Source organism: Lissotriton vulgaris, chromosome 1_1 (assembly GCF_964263255.1).
Source record: "Lissotriton vulgaris chromosome 1_1, aLisVul1.2, whole genome shotgun sequence".
Taxonomy (NCBI): domain Eukaryota; kingdom Metazoa; phylum Chordata; class Amphibia; order Caudata; family Salamandridae; genus Lissotriton; species Lissotriton vulgaris.
Genome location: NC_141685.1, coordinates 1,561,485,113 through 1,561,504,151, shown reverse-complemented (window position 1 = coordinate 1,561,504,151; position 19,039 = coordinate 1,561,485,113).

Genomic DNA, 19,039 nt, shown 5'->3' with positions numbered 1-19,039 from the left:
AGACTACAATGAACTTGAGATCCGCTGCAAATCTGACCCACCCCTCCCCCCACATATCACATTGGTCAGTGAAATCAATGATCACTACTCTGCAACGATGTCGAACATTCTGGATGACCTAGCCCCTCTTAAACTAAAAAGAGCTCAAGTCAAAGATAGAAACCCATGGTTCACTGGTTCCCTCAATGACGAGAGGAGATCCCTCCACAAGCCGAAAGAATGTGGAGACAGCACCCCTTGGCCGATCACCTAAAACTTTCCGCCAGGCCAGAAATACATACAAGAAGAACATCCTCAAATCAAAAAAAGAGTTCTTCAGAGTGGAACTAGGAAATGGCCATAACAGACCACGCAAACTCTTTGAGCTGGTCAAACACCAATCAAACAAATTGTCCAAAACAGCTGAAGAAAACCCCAAGTCTCTCAATTCATCCGAGGAATTCTCCTCGTTTTTCGCAAACAAAATCAAAACCTTAGGTGACGAACTTAGTGCTGCCTCACTCCCTCTACCGAACCATGACTTTCCGCCTCCTCCCCCCCTGCCTCCACAGTCTGCACCTAAGAATCTAGCACACTGGAACGATTTCTCACTCAAAAATGGAATATTCTGTCGCCAAAATCCTTTCCACCTTAAACCTGAACAACCATTTCAACGACCCACTCCCTACAAACTGTCTTGCGACCGCTGCCTAATCCATTATTCCCAGCTGGACTCCGATAATCAACGCCTCTCTCCGGCAGGGATCAATCCCGGACTCTCTGAAAGCGGGCCAAGTCCTCCCCATTCTGAAAAAGCCATCGCAAGACCCAGCCTCCCCTGACAATTTTAGACCGATTTCCAACATTCCTCTCTTGGCTAAAGTCCTGGAGAAGTGTGTGCAACTACAGCTAAGTCACCACGTCAACAACTTCCATCTACTTAATGACTGCCAATCTGGCTTCCAAACTGGACACAGCACTGAAACCACCATGCTCCACATCGTCAATGATGCTCTACAAGCCCTCGACCAAGATAAAACCTGTCTCCTAATCCTCCTAGATCTATCCTTGGCCTTTGACACGGTCAACCACGAGATGCTACTTGAACGCCTCAAACTTAGGATGGGATTAGATGGCACAGTCCTCGACTGGTTTAGTTCCTACCTCCAAAACCGATCTCAGAGATTCCTAATCAATGGCAACCTGTCCGCTCCCTCCTTGGTCACGGTTGGAGTCCCTCAAGGATCAACGTTGTCACCCACCCTCTTCAACCTCTACTTAGAACCCCTTGCTGAAGTCTTTCGCACTGCAAACATCTCCTACCATATGTACGCCGACGACACTCGGATCTACATAAAAATCTCATCTCTTTAGGAGATCCTCACCTTAAATGAGGCCCTGAAGCTGACCGTCCAATGGCTCTCCTCCAACCATCTCAAACTCAATGCTAAGAAAACGGAGTTCCTCCTAATCTCCCTGCCCAAAATCAACTCTGAGATCCAGACATGAATTAAAGCTATCACAGCCTAGGGGGCGCACAAGCGGAATGGCCACGCTTTCGTGAGGCTCTCGCAGTCCGGTTATTCATCCTGCATTTATCCTGTGATTTTGCCCGTAACAATGGATTTCTAATTGCGGTCCTGAGAGAGCTGACCCCTGGGGCACAGGCGGTGATAAATCTGTCGCCTGACGAGACGCAGCCGCTGTTTATTGCCGGGTGCATGCTGTGGCGCAGTGCGACACCGGTTTTGGGCTGGAGCAGTGCCTGGGGGACAGGAGCTACTCAAGCGGCGCGGCGGCCACTTGGTGAGTGGGCCGCAAGACTGCGCTCGTGAAGGAGCACCCTGCTGCTGATTATCGTGGGCGGTGGCGAGACGGTTAAAGGCACTATCGGAGCATAGGCATTATTGTGGGACACCAGAGCCCTTTGCCTGCCGGTGTGATGCGGACATGATGATCGGGTGAGTGCCTGCTGCCTCATTAATCCCTCACAGACAACATGGCGGCCGCCGCCGCTGCTGGACATTGCAGAGATCGATTTTAGGGGATTCTAGCTCACTGGAAGGGCAGGACACCTACCAGAAGGGATCAGTGTGCTGCTACTATATAGTGACATTTGATATTACGGCATTGGCGGTGTACTAACTTTGCCTGAGATATAACTGCTCATACAAGTCGATTGCATTGCTGGAGAGCTACTGTAGATCAGTGCTGCTGCACGGGCGCTGGGGCTGCTTTGAACTCTTTGTATGGAGTGTGGCAGGGCGTTGTGAGGCGGGCTGCGCAATTACCCCTGAACGCCTGGCAGGAGCGGCTGCTGGATATAGTGGAGTGATTGTTTGCTAGCGGGGACGGTGTGCTGCTATTGACGTCAGCGATCACCCTGTACATCTGCAATGGTTTAAGGACTCTGGCTTATTGATGGTGCCATAGGGTGGGACAGTATTGCCATAGGGTGGCACCAGGATCGCTAAGACGGATCATACTTGAGGCGGACATTGTGACAGTCTACTGTGTCACAGGCGTGAGTTGTGTAATCACTTTCATGCTCTGCGGAGGCACAACGCCATAGTTGTGGCTGTACTATAGTGCGAGAGCGCTACTGCTGTGCACTGTGTGCACAAAGAGACTTTGCGACACCCTTGTGCACCTGGAATTTGCACGATAGGGAGCTAAAAAGAGCGTGCGCCAACAAGATACGGAGGCGGGGAATGGCGTGATGGAGGCGCCCAGCAAGGGGCTGGGTCTAGCAGCGACATGCAAACACTACTGTCGAAAATGCGCCAAGGCTTCGCCACAATGGCGGATAAAATGGATACACTCACTACCTGAATGGACTCAATTGCTCACAAACTAGATGGGCACGAAACGCGGCTGAAGAACTCCGAGGATAGGATATCGGATACGGAAGATGCTACGGAGGGACTGAAAACCGCGGTGAAGCAAATAGACAAATTGATGAAAATCATCAATGCAAAAAATGAGGACATTGAAGCCAGAAGCCTGCGTAATAATGTACGCATTTTAGGTGTGCCCGAAGGTACAAATACGGGCAAGCTTGAGGAATATGTCGAAAAGATGCTGGTTGCGGTGACTGATGCAGGCGCACTTTCCCCTCAGTTCATCGTAGAGAGAGCTCACAGGTCCCTTGGCCCGAGACCTCCATCTGGTATTGCCCCTAGGCCCATCATAGCACGCCTCCTCAATTATAGGGACAGGAAGAAGAAACAACTCCACTTTAATGGTGTCTCATTTACTGTCTTCCCCGACTTCACGGCACATGTGCAGGAGGAGAGATGAAAGTTCAATGCTGTGAAGCAGAAATTGAGACAGGCACAGGTGGACTATGCATTCTTATATCCGGCGTGTCTTCAAGTCACATACCAGAGCACTTAAACCATTTACTTGCAGCCACAACACGTGGAAGAATTCCTTAAGAAAATCAAAAGACGGAAGGATACGAATCTTGAACAGGATGACACAGTGGAGGCACAGTTATCTGATGTGGAATGACACCACTTGGGGATGTTGCTGAGACCTCATATTGTGTTTCCCCAAATACTTTTTGACATGCAGTGTTGTTTGCTCTTTTCTGCGCACCATGTATAATGTTTCAGGGTAGCCTGATATTATGGGCCTTTTTAATGGTCCTGCTGCAGCTGGGCGAAACTCGGCAGATGAGGAAAGACCGGACACCCTTGCCGCTTTGAGGAGGACTGACTTGGTGTAGTTGGTCTCCTGACTAGGTGCAAGGTACCCGTGAGTCCCCTGGTGGGAAGCTCCCAATGGGAGTACCCCTGTTGTATTGTTCTAATGGGTTGAGGGGGGGTGGGTATTGACTAAAACTGGCATGATTGGGATGCTTCAGTGGGAGGGGGTGGTTGGTGAGGGGAAGTTCACTAAGTTGTTGACAGTAATGCATGTTATATAGTTATGACATATGATGTACTGCGGACAGCGGTGAAATGTTGTTCAATGTTACAGGATCACCAGGGTGAGCACATAGGGAAGTATGGCAGGGAGAGGTGATGATTCTACTTTGAAAGTGATGTCATGGAATATTGGAGGCTTGAACAATGCGAGGAAATGCAGACAGGTATTTGCTTACTTGGATAGGCAGCAGGTGCAAGTGGCAATGCTGCAAGAGACGCATGTACACCCACAATCCCACAACACTTTTGCCAGTAGTTGGGCGAGTGTCCGAGTGTTCTCCTCTTATTCTTATGCACGAGCTACTGCCATATTGATTAAGAAGCATGTTCCCTTTGCACTTGCTGGCACCATCTCGGACGCCCAGGGGAGATATATCATTGCATGGGGGAGTATGGGTAGGGACTCTTTAACACTTGCAAATTGCTATGCCCCCAATGTGGACACACCTGAATTTTTTACGTCTCTGTGGGGAAGGATAATGGATATCCGGTCTACGCATATAATCTGGGGGGGTGATTTCAATATTGCCTTGATCCCTTCTCAGGATAGAGCTGATGCTACAATACAGTACCATAATAAATCTTGCGAGGCGCTGGCAGGCATTGTGGAGGAAGGGAACCTGGTGGACAGCTGGCGCCGACTTCATCCGTTGCTTAGGGAAGGAACGCACTACACATCATACACTGGGACATGGGCGAGGTTTAAGCATGGGCGTAAAATCCGTTCCGCTCGTGGATTTTGCGGATTTTCAGTAAAAATTCGCAATCCGGAGATTCGCGAATTTCCCGCAAAATCCGCACGCAGCGGATTTTTTTTTCTTGGTGATACAATTTTGCGGCGTGCGGCGTTCACTTACCGTCATTCAGCGTTTGCCGAGTTGTTTTTCTCGATATTTTGCAAGTGCTGCGCTATTTTGGATCTTGCTGCGGGATCCCGCGGGAGTTTGGCGACCGCGATTACGTAATCGCGGCTTGCCACCTTGCACAGCACGCATCGCGAGAGTTCGCAATTGCGAACACGTAGATGCGGCGAGCAGCAACAATCTTGCACTCGCGAAATTACAAAATTTGAAATTCTGCACAAGAAATCCACCAGCAAGCAGCATAAACCTTCTGAAAATGATGATTGTTATCAGAATAACTCCTCAGGTTGACATTTGCCTGCACTTTTTTTTGCAAGGAGTCCATTTTTGGGGGTGAGGGGGGTGGGAGGAAGGAAGTGCCCCACAGTCTCCAACTTCCTGTTCCTGTCCAGCAGGCTCCTCCCAGTGCTTTCTTCATGTGTTGGTCACTTTCATTCGGATTCTTCACCTGGAAGGATTACTTCTTGTGGATGCTGCTGGATATTTGGATTTGAGGCCTTTTTGACTTTCTTTGGATCACTTTTGGATTAGAAATTTCACAAGTAAGTTTGTTTGGGGCATTACAGTTGCTGCAACTACAATTTTGGAATTTTCGATTTTTGGGCTGTTGTTGGGGCCTTTTGCTCAGGGGTACTCAGTGGTGGGTGGACTGAGTCTTTCTGTGGGGTCTCTTTAATAAAAAACATCATGGAGGGCCTGGATGGCTTGGGATTGTGCTGATTTTTCTGTGATTTTCGTTTTTTTGGGCTGTTGTGGCCTTTTCACCAAGGGTAGTGAGTGGTGCATGGGCCTAGTCTTTCTGTGGGGTGTCTTGAATTTAAACATCATGGATGGCATGGGATTGTGCTGATTTTTCTGTGTTTTTCGATTTTTTGGGGTGTTCATGGGGACAGGTCATGTGGGTGGGGGCCATTTTGAGTGCTGCTACAGGCAGGCCCTGGCCATGTGCTGGGAGGCAGGGGGCCATTTTGAATGCAGGCAGTGTTCTTAGGTCTGCAACCATTTTGCCTAGCTTTCAACCTTTATGCCCAGGGGTAGTGAGTGGTGCATGGGCCTAGTCTTTCTGTGGGGTGTCTTGAATTTAAACATCATGGAGGGCTTGGGATTGTGCTGATTTTTCTGTGTTTTTCGATTTTTTTGGGTGTTGATGGGGACAGGCCATGTGGGTGGGGGCCATTTTGAGTGCTGCTACAGGCAGGCCCCGGCCATGTGCTGGGAGGCAGGGGGCCATTTTGAATGTAGGCAGTGTTCTTAGGTCTGCAACCATTTTGCCTAGCTTTCAACCTTTATGCCCAGGGGTAGTGAGTGGTGCATGGGCCTAGTCTTTCTGTGGGGTGTCTTGAATTTAAACATCATGGAGGGCCTGGATGGCTTGGGATTGTGCTGATTTTTCTGTGATGTTCGTTTTTTGGGCTGTTGTTGTGGCCTTTTCACCAGGTGTAGTGAGTGGTGCATGGGCCTAGTCTTTCTGTGGGGTGTCTTGAATTTAAACATCATGGATGGCATGGGATTGTGCTGATTTTTCTGTGATTTTTGTTTTTTTGGGCTGTTGTTGTGGCCTTTTCCCCAGGGGTAGTGAGTGGTGCATGGGCCTAGTCTTTCTGTGGGGTGTCCTGAATTTAAACATCATGGATGGCATGGGATTGTGCTGATTTTTCTGTGTTTTTCGATTTTTTGGGGTGTATAACTGAACTGATGTTCCTCTGTCTTCCATTGCTTTTAGGTGCACAAGACTCAAGAAAACCACCAGTGCCAGGAAGAAGTCCTGCAGCGGTGTGTGTGTGCAGCATAACGTCACGCGACGTCACGTCTGGCCACAGACAACTCTGCAACTCGTGCAACTGCGGCCTGCTGTTCTGACCTGCTCAGAAGAAGATGGCCCCAAAAAAAGTTCCCCGTAGCTCCTCTAGCAAGAAAGTTGCCAGTAAGGAGCAGAAGAAGCAAGTTACCAAGGATACTGGTGTGCCGCCCGCCACATTTTTTGGGAGTAAAAAAAAAAGTACGCCTGCAGCAGCAGCGGGATCTGCTGGGGACCAAGCTGGTAGCAGCACCCCCGCTCCATTGGGCTCAGTGCCACCACTACCACCACGCCAACTTAAGTCCAAGCCCTTGAGTGCTGCAGAGGCACTTAGTCTAGTTGTTCAATCACCATCGACCAGTGATGTTGGCTCATCGCAAGAAAGTAGCAGCAATGTCCCTCAATCAACACAGGTTGTTGTAACTCATCTGACGAGTGTTGAACAACCACAGCCGCAACAACAACCACATGTGCAAGTACAAGCCCAAGTACAAGTGGGTGGAAGGAGAGGCAGCGCAAGGAGATGCGCAAGCAGAGGTGCATGGAGGGTCACAAGTGCCCACAATAGTTGTTCCTCCCGAAGTAGGGGCACATCAGGAAATCGACAATCAAGGCGAGGTATCATTTGAGGAAGCCACTCCTCCTGATGATCATTCATTGTCTTCCACACCCCTAGCAAGGAAGAGATCAAGGGTGGTGTCTACATCTTCTTCAAGCACACCTCCTTCTGATGATACGGATCAAAATTGAGAACCAGCACCACTGCCGTCTGAGAGTGAGGCACGCCATGATCTGACAAAGGTAGTTAAGCGTAAAAGGAAGCTCGTCCAAAGTCTCATAGTTATGGAGTGTGATGAGGCTCAACAAGAAGTGGCAGATACTGCTGCTGATGAAGACTCTCTTGACGACAACCCAGTCATCATAAAGGTCCCTGCAGCCCCAGTGGGCATGCAGCAAACAGACATTTTGACCCTAGCCCGAGAAGCTGCTGAGCGCGATGACGATGTTGTCGACGAGGAGGCAGTGGAAACACCACAATCATTGGAGTTAACTAGTACACCAACACGTACCGCTTCCATATTTCTTCCTCGCCAGAAGGGACCTCCATCCACCTCGACCTCAATTAGTGGTGGTGAAAGTGCACAATGTACTAAAGTTCGGCAATCCACATCCTCCACTTCATCTGGCATTAGCAGCATGACCACCACCACCAGTATCCCCGCCTCCTCCGGCCCCCACAGACAATTCAAGTCCCCAGTTTGGGACTTCTTTAGTGTTTGCCCAAAAAAGGAAAGCATCGCCATTTGTAGCATTTGTAAGCTTGCAGTTAGTCGTGGTAAGTTTGGTACCAACTATGGTACCGATGGCCAGAGAGGTCATCTTAGGAGACAGCGCGCTGTCCAATGGTTTGCGCACCTAAAGGCAATCAAGGAAGCCCGAATTGCAAGTCAAGAAAACGTTGATGTTTCATCTGATGATGACGAGGAGGAAGAAGACGTGTCAAACACTTCACTTACACCCAGTACCCCTGTCAGCAGCACACCCCATGTGAGCCACACTAAGAGTGTGGGAGAATGTGAGACACCAATGCGAAAAAGTTCATCAGCGAGCGTAACTGGGTCAAATAAGTCATCATCATCATCATCCCGTAAATGCTTGGTCCAGGGCAACATTAGAACCATGTTTTTTTCAGAAGCGCCATATGAACGCAACCACCCACTGACGCGTCTGTATAACACTAAGCTGGCTAAAATGCTAGCTCTGGACCTTCTCCCTTTATCTTTTGTAGAAGGGGTTGGTTTTGTAGAATTAGTGGCAGCGCTCTGCCCTAAATGGAAGGTTCCTAGCCGGTTCTATTTTGCCAGAGTTGCGGTTCCAGCACTACATGAAGATGTGCTGGAGGTGATTGGGGCAGCTTTGCAGAAGAGTGCTGTTCACACTATACATCTGACAACAGACATGTGGACCAGTGGCGCAGGCGCTGTTTACATGTGCATCACTGCACACTGGGTCTCTTATTCAGGGGTTAAAGCAAAGCTAAACGCAGGTGTTGACCCGGACCAAGTTTTTAAAGCTGCTCGGAAACATGCAACACTAGCTATGTTTGGCTTGGAGAAACGTCACACAGCAGAAAACATTTTGAATGAGTTTAACACAAAGGTCTTTCACTGGCTGACCCCAAAAAAAACCCAGATTGGTTATGTTTCCACGGATAATGGCGCCAATGTAGTTAAGGCCATGGAGCTGGGTCAGTATTTCAGAGTGCCGTGTTTGGCGCACTGTATAAACCTGGTTGTTAAAAAATTCTTGAGTGATGAAGACAGTCCAGCGTGCGAGTTAGTGGGCACCTGCCGAAGAATGTGAAACCATTTCAGCCATTCTTTTAAGGCCCGGAAGCATCTGAGGAGCCTGCTACATGAACGTCGAATGCCAGTGAAAGCACTCCTCCAGGAGGTGGCAACACGTTGGAACTCAACCTTCTACATGCTTGAGCGTCTGTATGAGGAGTATACGGTACTCGATCACTATTTCTTAACACTGGGTACAGCTCAGAAGGACCTGAGGCTAGATGCGGCGCAATGGAACCTAGTTAAAAGCCTGACAGACATGCTTCGTCCTTTTGAGGTCTTCACGCGTGCAGTCAGCAAGGAGGACTGTAATTTGGGAAAAGCTATCCCATTGTTGCGCATGCTGGAGCACCAACTGAAGGCGGTGTCTTCTATGTTTCAAAAAGATGAAAAAAAGCAAGACGCTTTTCTTTTGGCGGAGTAATTATTAGAGCGCCTACTTGATGACGAACGTCTTAAAATGATCCACTCAGAACAGCATTACATTTGTGCTACTATTCTGGATCCACGCTACAAAAAGGCGCTGGCAGGCCGAGCATTCTTTCCTTTTGGTGATGAAGATGTTTCAAAGTACAAACGTTGGCTAGCCTTGTCAGCCAAGAGGTTTGAAAGAGAACGGCAGCAAATTGAAGGAAAAGGCAGTACATCAGCATCAGCAGGCCATCCCCAGTCAAAAGAATCCACTTCTGCACCTGTGGCACAAGTGACCTCCCAGCCGTTTAAGACACCGGCAACCGGATCATCTGCACCAGACACAACAGTAACATTGGATGCAGAAGAGGATTGGCTAACTCGGCTTGGGTTTGGTTCTCAAAAGGCCACAGCAAAAAGTAAGCAAAGTGGAGGAACCTTAGAGGACCTTGAGTCGATGGTGCAGGACTATCTGAATGACTCAACAGAGGTCTATGTTAATGCTGACCCATTGGCGTATTGGCATGGGAAAAAAGAATTGTGGGCACAGATCTCCAACCTGGCTATAAACTACTTGTCTTGCCCACTTGCAAGCGTGTCTTCTGAACGTGTTTTCAGTGCTGCTGGTGGCATTGTAACTTCCAAACGGAGCTGCCTCTCACCCAAAAATGTGGAGAGGTTAACAATGATCAAGATGAATCAGCACCTCATACCACCAGATTACAAAGTACGAGAAAGCACGCCGAATGAAGACGAGGTGGACAGCAATGTAGATGAGGGAATTTTTCTCTGTTAGGTGACACTGACCTTATCCTGCCTGAATTCGCAGAGTATGATGACGAACCCTTATTCTTATTCCCTGACACCGAGCCCTGAAAATGAGACAATGAATCAATAACTTTCTTTTTCGTCCTTATTCACTTTTATTCCTGTGTGTCTTTCTTTGTTGTGCACAGTTAATATAATTCAAACTTTAATCACCTAATCATAAAAACAAGCCCATCAGCAGAACTGTCTTCACTTGTTTGCTTATTGATTTGAAGGTGCCGTAGTCTGCATTCCTCAGGTTCACAAGTTCACAAGAACATGCTCCTCTATCCTCCTCCTCCAGACTCCTATTTCCCTCACAGCAGAGGGCTGGATTACGCCCAATGAAGAAAGACTCTGCACTTGTGGGGTTGTTCTACTTCTTTGCGGGTGAGTTGACGGCTCTGGGGCCATTGCTGGGAAGCTCTAATACCGGATAAAAGTGGTTTGGACCAAATCGGAGGCGAACATTTTTTGCGTTTTTGCTGACTTGCTTGCCTTTGAGGTGCTCTTTGAGGCGGGGGGGGGGTTCTGGGTGTTTGTGGGTGAGTTTTGGGGTCTGGGAGCAATGCTGGGACAGTCTAATTTTGATTGCATTTGCTTTTCAGGAAATCCTTGGTGGAAAACGGGAGTTATGACCTAGCTGCACAGCGCGTTTGGACCGAAGGCTGATACATATTGTAAGTATGAGATTTTCCTTTTTGGCTGTTTGGGGGGTGTTGTGTTTTTTTGCGGGTGGGTTGGCGGGTCTTGGGGCATTGCTGGGAAGGTCTAATACCGGATAGAAGTGGTTTGGACAAAATCCATGCAGAATTTATTTTTGCTATTTCTAACATTTTGCTCAATGTAGCGTTTTCGGGGCCTGTTTGGGGGGCTTCCTGGTGTTTGTGGGTGGGTTTCGGGGTCTGGGAGCACTGCTGGCTATGGATACTTTAGATTTCAAGAGGTTTGAAGCAAATCCATGGTGGCAGAGGGGAGCTAAGGCCTAGCTGCAGAGCGCGCGCGGAGTGATTTTGGAAATTGCCAAGAAAATGACTAAGTCCCCATTTTTGTACTTTTGCTTTTTGGCTGTTTGGGGGTCTTCTACTAGTTTTCGCCTGGGTTGACGGCTCTGGGGCCATTGCTGGGAAGCTCTAATACTGGATTAAAGTGGTTTGGACCAAATCGGAGGCGAAATCTTTTTTGCGTTTTTGCTGACTTGCTTGCCTTTGAGGTGCTCTTTGGGGGGGTTCCGGGTGTTTGTGGGTGAGTTTTGGGGTCTGGGAGCAATGCTGGGACAGTTTAATTTTGATTGCATTTGCTTTTCAGGAAATCCGTGGTGGAAAACGGGAGTTATGACCTAGCTGCACAGCGTGTTTGGACCGAAGGCTGATAAATATTGTAAGTATGAGATTTTCCTTTTTGGCTGTTTGGGGGTGTTGTGCTTTTTTGCGGGTGGGTTGGTGGGTCTTGGGGCATTGCTGGGAAGGTCTAATACCGGATAGAAGTGGTTTGGACAAAATCCATAAGGAAAAGCCTTTTGGCACTTTTTGTAACTTAGGGTTCGTTAGGGTTAGTCCTAGCAGCAGGATTGCATGTGTTTCCGGGTGTTCTAGATTTTTGCAACTGAGTTCTGGGGTCTTAGAGCACTCGTGGGAATGTGTAATTTTGGTTGCAAGTGATTTGAAGAAAATCCATGGTGGGAAATGGGGTATTTGGCATAGTTAAAGAAAGCCTTTGCCACTATTCTTAACTTAGGGCTCGTTAGGGTTAGCAGTATTTGTATTGCATGTGTTTGGGTGGGGGGGGTTTCGAGTCTTGGAGCGATGCTGGGTATGGATACTTTTGCTTGCTTGCAAGTGGTTTGAATACAATCCACGGTGGGTAAGGGGGTATTTGGGCCTACTTTTACTTTCAAAGTACGTTTTGTCACCAGTTTTCTGCTAGGCCTCGTTTTTTGAGATCAGATTGGGGGTATTCTACATTTTTGCGACTGGCTTTAGTAATGGTCTGGGTGGGAGCACCGCTGGGAAGGTCTAATTTTGTTCTAAAACACAGTTTACAGTACACCTAGCTTGAGGGGAAAGATCCGCTAAATTAATTTGCCTATACTTATTTATCCTTCAAAAGGTGACTCAGACAGAGTACGCACTTTCAAAAATATTGTACTGTCTATTAGGAAACTCAAAGTGTGACTTTTTGCACTACACAGCGTACATACCTCATATTTATTTATCAGTGGTGTTCTAATATCACTTCCTGTTTTTCCGTCAATAATTACAGGCCGGGTTTCAGTCTGTGCAATGGGAAAAAAAGGATGGAGTCAGGCTTCACATTAGCGAGCCGCAATTCAGCATCCGCCAGGCAGGCAGTGGACAGGGTGTCTTCTGTTCACCAACATTGATGGACGAAGCGTCAGCTGGAATGGAGGAGTGCCGCTAATAAGAGGAATTGTTTGATGCGTGCAACTTACTTACCAAATTCAACAGGACAACTACAACAACATACAGATACAGTATCCATTGTTTTCTTCTATGAGTGTGACTGCATTTCTTGGATCTCTCTCTGCTTCTAAATTGATCCCTACAGCCATTCTATAGGTTTTACTTCGGCTATTTTTTAAACCTAATTTAATGTAAGAAGTGTTTCTCTGAGTGCAGAGATAGGCAAGTGAAAACGCTGCAGCCCTGTACTGTCGCATTCTGTCATTCACGGTTGTTGAAAGTACTACTTACTTTTCAGTAACAATGCATGCAGTAGTGCATGCACTTCCTTTATGTCACTTAAAAGATTTATGGTTAGCTTTGTACCCAAAGATTTCTTTATCTTCAATTATTGTTTGTCCATGCTGTGCTTTTTTTTTCTTCTCTCAACAAAACCTACCCAAAAAGAAACCCCCCATTCCCATCCATTTTCCAAACCCTAACCCTCTTCCCCCGGGCTGTGTGATTTTGATTGATGTGTGACTAAATGACATCAATAATTCCGCACACTTGCTGGGGAGGATAGGGTCATAGCAACAGGCTGGTGAAGGAATCCGAGGATATATTCTAGACTTACTCAGCTTCAGTACTATTTCTTGTAGTAGTAGCCAATGTCAGAGAAATTCAACGCAAGTACTAGTCATACTTTCAATACTTTACCATTTGTTAGGCTACATTGTGGCACTGTTCTAGTGTACTGTCACCTGCTATATTCTCTATCGTACCGTTGTAATGCTACAGTAAGGACAAACCAGGTTTCATTTTCTTTTTTTCCATAGGCATGCAACTGCCACTGTGTCACACCACCGCAATGAGGACAATTCATCCGCCCAGGATTGCCAACCTTAATCGCCATTTCCCGTGGAGCCAGCCCTGGGCCTAGCCCTACTTTCAAACACAAATTACAGGTAAGATAAGCGTTTGGTGGGAGGTAGTATAATGTAGTATTAGGAGAGACGAGAGATTGACGGTAGTACTACTAAAGTCCTAGGACTCTTGAATTCACTTACTCTGTGAGAGGCACTTAGTGTTGAAAACATTTAGCCATTTACACTTAAAGGAAAATGACACAGACTTAAGTTTCAGGAACACAAACTTTCTGTTAAACCCCCACCCACCAGACTCAAAAGCAGTAAAAAACAGGTATGCTCAGATAAAGTTTCAAAAAGTATATTTTTGTAGCCCTAACAAAATAATCTCCCGCAAGACCCTCCCTAACCCCAACGATTGTCCTTCAAAAGTCCCAAAAACAACCCAACTCCCAATTTCCACCCCCCAAAAGTCTCTAAAAAAGGGGCAAGGGACACTACGGCAGGATGCTGTTCACTTTTGCGGAGGGTGGCATGGTCGGAGCGGAGGCCCTCCACCAAGGTCTTATACGTTAGGACCTCCTGCTCCAGGTAGGACACTCTGAGGCATAAGCAGTGCTGGCGTGCCTTGCAACTCCTGTGGGGGGTAGCTGCTGTCTTTGCTGCTCGGCGGTGGCGGTTGGCTTTGGTAGCCTGGCTCTGTACCGCTGGAGCACTGCGCTGGCTGGCAGCCCGTGGGGGCACGGAGGAGGATGCAGCTGTCCGAGTGGATGTTGGACCGGTAGACTGCGTGTCCTCCTCCTCCAGGGCCACCAGCCGCCGATATTCGGCGACAGTGGCATCCAGCCTCCGTTGCCGGGCCAATTGAGCCAGCTCCTTCCTTGATGGTCTGTTTGATTTGGAAGGAGCAACTATATGAAGAAAGAAAGACATAGTCTGTAACCAATGCTCCTTAAGATTAACACAAAATGATTGAGCAGAAAGTTGTGTCACAGTATAAGTAGCAAATTGAAAGCACAGTACATAACTATTGAGGACAGTATCTATCTAACCTCCCACTTCTTCATCCTTGCTCTAACATTAGTGGGAGTTTAAGGAACAAATTCTACGAGCACTATGGACTTCCATTACAGTCGACTATGACAGTACACCAGTCTTATTCTTCTTCTTCTCTCTTGTTTAGGAAAATTGGTACGTTATCTTATGCAAGCCGGCATAATGCCAGCGCAGTGAACTTGCACCCGAGAAAAACAGACGCACACCATGATGAGTGAGACAGACTTGCGTTACTGTACCGGTCCAGTACATGCATGTGGTGAAGCTCTTACTTTTCTATTACGGGTGGCACTGAGAATACTCTGTTAAAAGGGCTACTGCTTAATTAATTTAGATTTCACCCTACAGTGCAAATGAGTACTAGAAAAGGAAAATGAAGAAGCTAAATAATCTGATTATCTATTACTTCACATGGGATGTATTTGATTACATATGGGATGACTTTAGGTGCTTTGCTTATTATTGAGTGAACAGTGATACACCCACACATGAATGACGTACTACTACTAAACTAAAGTTATTAAGAGAGGTAGGGGGTGTCCACCATAATAACCGGATATATGCTGTGCTTGCACTTGCAATACAAACTACTGGTACTATTCATGGTACTATTTGGACAAAATTACAACTTCTTTTCCTTGCCTTTCCTACACTGGAACGGACTTGCAGGTGCGGTGTTACATGCTCTTCAAAGTAACACTTAGTTCATCCAGTGACCGTCTACTCTCTCTAGATACACATATGCTATCTAAGAGTCAGATAGTACCATGATCCAGGCATCCATCCATTCAAAGTATATGCACACATACAGTTTCTGTTTCACCCGCCCAGGCTGTTCTCCTTCCACCCATCCTTGCTTCATCATTCACCCAGCCATGCACCATACCATATTCTTTCCTTCCCAGCCACCTCGGGGACCAAGCAAACCACATATCATTCTTCTTTGCCAGTCATCATTAAATTTCTCGTCCTTCCACACTTACTTACACCCTTCTTTCGCTTTTCGTTCATCCCATCCATCAAGTTCATCTCAGATCTGATTGGGATTCTTCTCGCCAAAAACTTCACAGCTAAGTCGAAGTACATTTAGAGAAAGCTACTACCTGGTTGATTTATTATACACCCGTGCAGAAAGCACACTCTGCAGTCTTCAATCTCAATAAGTAAGGAATATATAGCTTACCTCTGCCCGCCACCACCGTGTGAACCCTCACAGGCACATTGGTGTCGTCTGGCACTTGCACCGCATCCTCCCCAGAAGTGTTCCCCTCATCCACCACCACCACCTCCGCGCTGGCCCCGCTACCAGATGTTCCACCTGCAAAGTACATTTAAGAATGTTAGTATACACCACTCACTACTATATAATATTTGGTCTAGGAGGAATAAAGAAATGTGAAAAAACAGAAAACAATGTAATAATTTGTGACTGTCTACTCTAAAGTAAAAATGTCCCTTTTTCCAGGGAAGGCTGTTGTCTTGCTGCACTTTTTGGCACAACTGATGAATGCTTGCTTTTTATTTTTAACACGCACCACTTTTTCTCCTAACAGACAGAAGCTTGACTTCTAAGAACACAAGCAAGATCAAGTTCAAACGAGGTGAGAGCTCGGCTCGACCACAAGAAATGTGTCCAATTAATCGTCAGCACTAAGCACTTTTCCATTTTCAGTTAAACGTTTAGTTTTATGACAAACTTGATTTTAATAAATGTGTTTACTTTTAATAAAGCTTTTCAACTTAAATAGACTCTGTGGTTTTTGGTCCTCCAGACTAGAGTGGCTGAGCTAAAGGTTTTGGAATTTTTGCAAGCATGAGTCCGTGTCTCTGACACTTCTTGACTCTGACTCCGTACTCTTGTCCTGCATTGGATAATCTAATCATCATTGGGGATCAATCATCGGTGACTTTGGGAGCTAAATGACTCTGCCACACTATCTAGTCAGTAAGGAGATTGGGGGTTCAACTACAAAGTCTGTTATCACTGAGGTATGTGGAAAGTCTAACAGCGCCTATTATAATTGATAAGCTAAGCAATGCATAATTTAGTGTCCATAGTTCTGTTTGTGCAGATTTGTCCCTGCAACAGTAGTAGAATGGATTGTCCTCCTATCCAAACCAAAAGTAAAGTAGTATCTTATTCTTTCTTGGTGGTCATTCACCTTTTTATTGTTGGCAATTGTCAAAGCATAAACATTTAGAAGACTTGAAAAGACATTATGGACAATCCCAGAGGACTGCACTCAGTGCATAGAGCTATTGCTGACTAGAAAAGGGAGTCCAGTGGAATTGCCAAATGTGCAATCTTAGTTAGCTACACAGACAGACTAATAAGAATAATCTAGTAATACCACAGGGAGTCATAGTCGAGGCAGGATAATTATTTAGATCCAGTCTACAAGAAGATTAAAGACGATTTAGAAAAAATCGAATGAGGAACGCTAGGAAAAAATAGGTAAATTGTAAATTGTAATTGTAAATTGTAAATTGTTGTGTCTTGTAAAGCGCACTGCTACCCGGAGGCCTCGTAGCGCTATAGACCGCTGGGGAACCCGTCCTGGCTTTCCCTGTGAGATAGTCCCTCCTGGGGGTCTCCAAGGTGAAACCAGGCATCCCCGGCGTTTGTGTGGGGCCGTTGTGGAGATGAGGCAAGCTAATGCCCAGAGTTGCCGAGTGTGCTCCCTGGTCGGAGTAGGCACCGATGCGAGAATTATCAGTCCGCTGATCCTGGTCCAAGACCCTGCCGCGTCGGGAATCGAACCCTGGTCCCGGGCCGTTCTCTGCACTCGGGTCTGCCGCCTCTAACCAGTGAGCCACACCTCTCCAGGTACTCTATATTAAAATTAAAACTTACCGGGGCCAGCAAAGGAGCCCTCGCGTGCCCGATCCTGGCCTGCATCCTGTTCAACAGCACCCTCCTCCTCCTGTGTCCTCTTGCCCCTGGGGGGGAGCTGATGTACAACATGAAAGAAAGAAAGACCAGAAAACATGGATGATATTTGTCAACCAAATCAAACATTTCAAAAGAAGAATAACAAAATATTTTGGCGAAATAGCAAATAGACAACTATTCCGCGGGATATATTGACCGATCTCATGTGGTCTACTACGTTATTGGTATTGCTTGATTTGCGGACCGTCGACTTGGAAAGTTCTTATGTAACTCACTAAACAAAGTACTAAAGAGGTTTGCCTAGGACTGGCAGGCAGCAGTCCGCAGCACGCAAAGTGACAGACAAAGTCCATCGTAATTGCAGATCAGCGACAACACTAAAGTTTCCTACTACATTAACCAGTCATTAAAATACTCAAACTATCAATCCACCACCACTATTTCTTCTTATCGCCATGTGTACAAAGGAAGGACTGGACTTGAGTCTGTAGGGGCTGATTTAGAAGCCCCTTGCGGCTCTTTTGCTCCATTGTTGCGTGACTTTTGTGACGCAGCGGCAGAACAAAAGAGGCGCCATGGTGCGGCGTATATTAACAACGTGACGCATATGGGAGATGCATCACGTTGTAAAGCCCTTCGCCATCAGGGGGCGTTCCGGCGCAAGGGAGGGCATTCCTGCGCAGGAACGCATCCTAAAAGTGGCTGAGGGAAATCTACAAGATTTCAATCAGTCACTTTGAGGACAATGATGCGTGACTAAAACCCGGCGCCTGCTTGAAGCAGACGTATGGCTTGACGCAGCATTGAGGAGATAGGGCACCCCAGAGCATTGATGGAGCTGCGCCATCGTTGCGACGCAACTCCAGCAATGCGCCGCCTTTACGGCACAGATGCGTAACGCTTTGGGGACGTTTTGGGCCCATGGTGCGCCGCATTGTAAATACGGCACACCATGGGTGGTGGTGGAGTGGCGCACAATTACTGGTGCATCCCTGCTACTTTGCAGGGATGCGCCGGTAATTAAAAATCTGACCCTTAGTGTCTAGCATTACGCAGTTCTTTAAACTACACTCATACATAATTTCACAGGCCAATGAAATGAACACAAAATCGAAAACAAATAAGCATAGTAGCAACACTACTGAGAAGGAGAGCAGTGCACCTGAAATGCACAGAAGATTTTGAAATATAATTTACCTACAATGTAATCAGCAGCATTATTGCTCTTGGTAAAAAACTAAGATTTGCAATATAATAACACACAGAGCAGGAGAAAACAGAGTAGTAAAGAAATAGCTACTACTACTCACAAAGCCCGGGGATCTCAAGGCCGAGCAGATCGCGTTCCCGGTCCAGGACATCCGTCCAGCGGTGGGTGGCCTGGTTGTAGGTGCGCCGGACCCGAGAGTGGTGGTACATGGCCCGGCACACCTTCCCCCACCGCTTCCGGCGCTCCTGGATCCCGTACCCGCTAGCGATCTTGCCGCCTGCCATGATGGTCCTGGGGAGGCGGCGCTGAACATAAAAAATTAGTGCGGCCACCTCCTCCGGGCTGAAGATCTCCCGGGGTGCAACCTGCTTCCCCCTCCAACGCCCGCACGGGAGCCGGGCACGGGGTGCGGGACCCTTCCCCTTCTCGGGATGCTTCCCGGCTCCCTTTACCATGGTCTGGGCAGAAAGG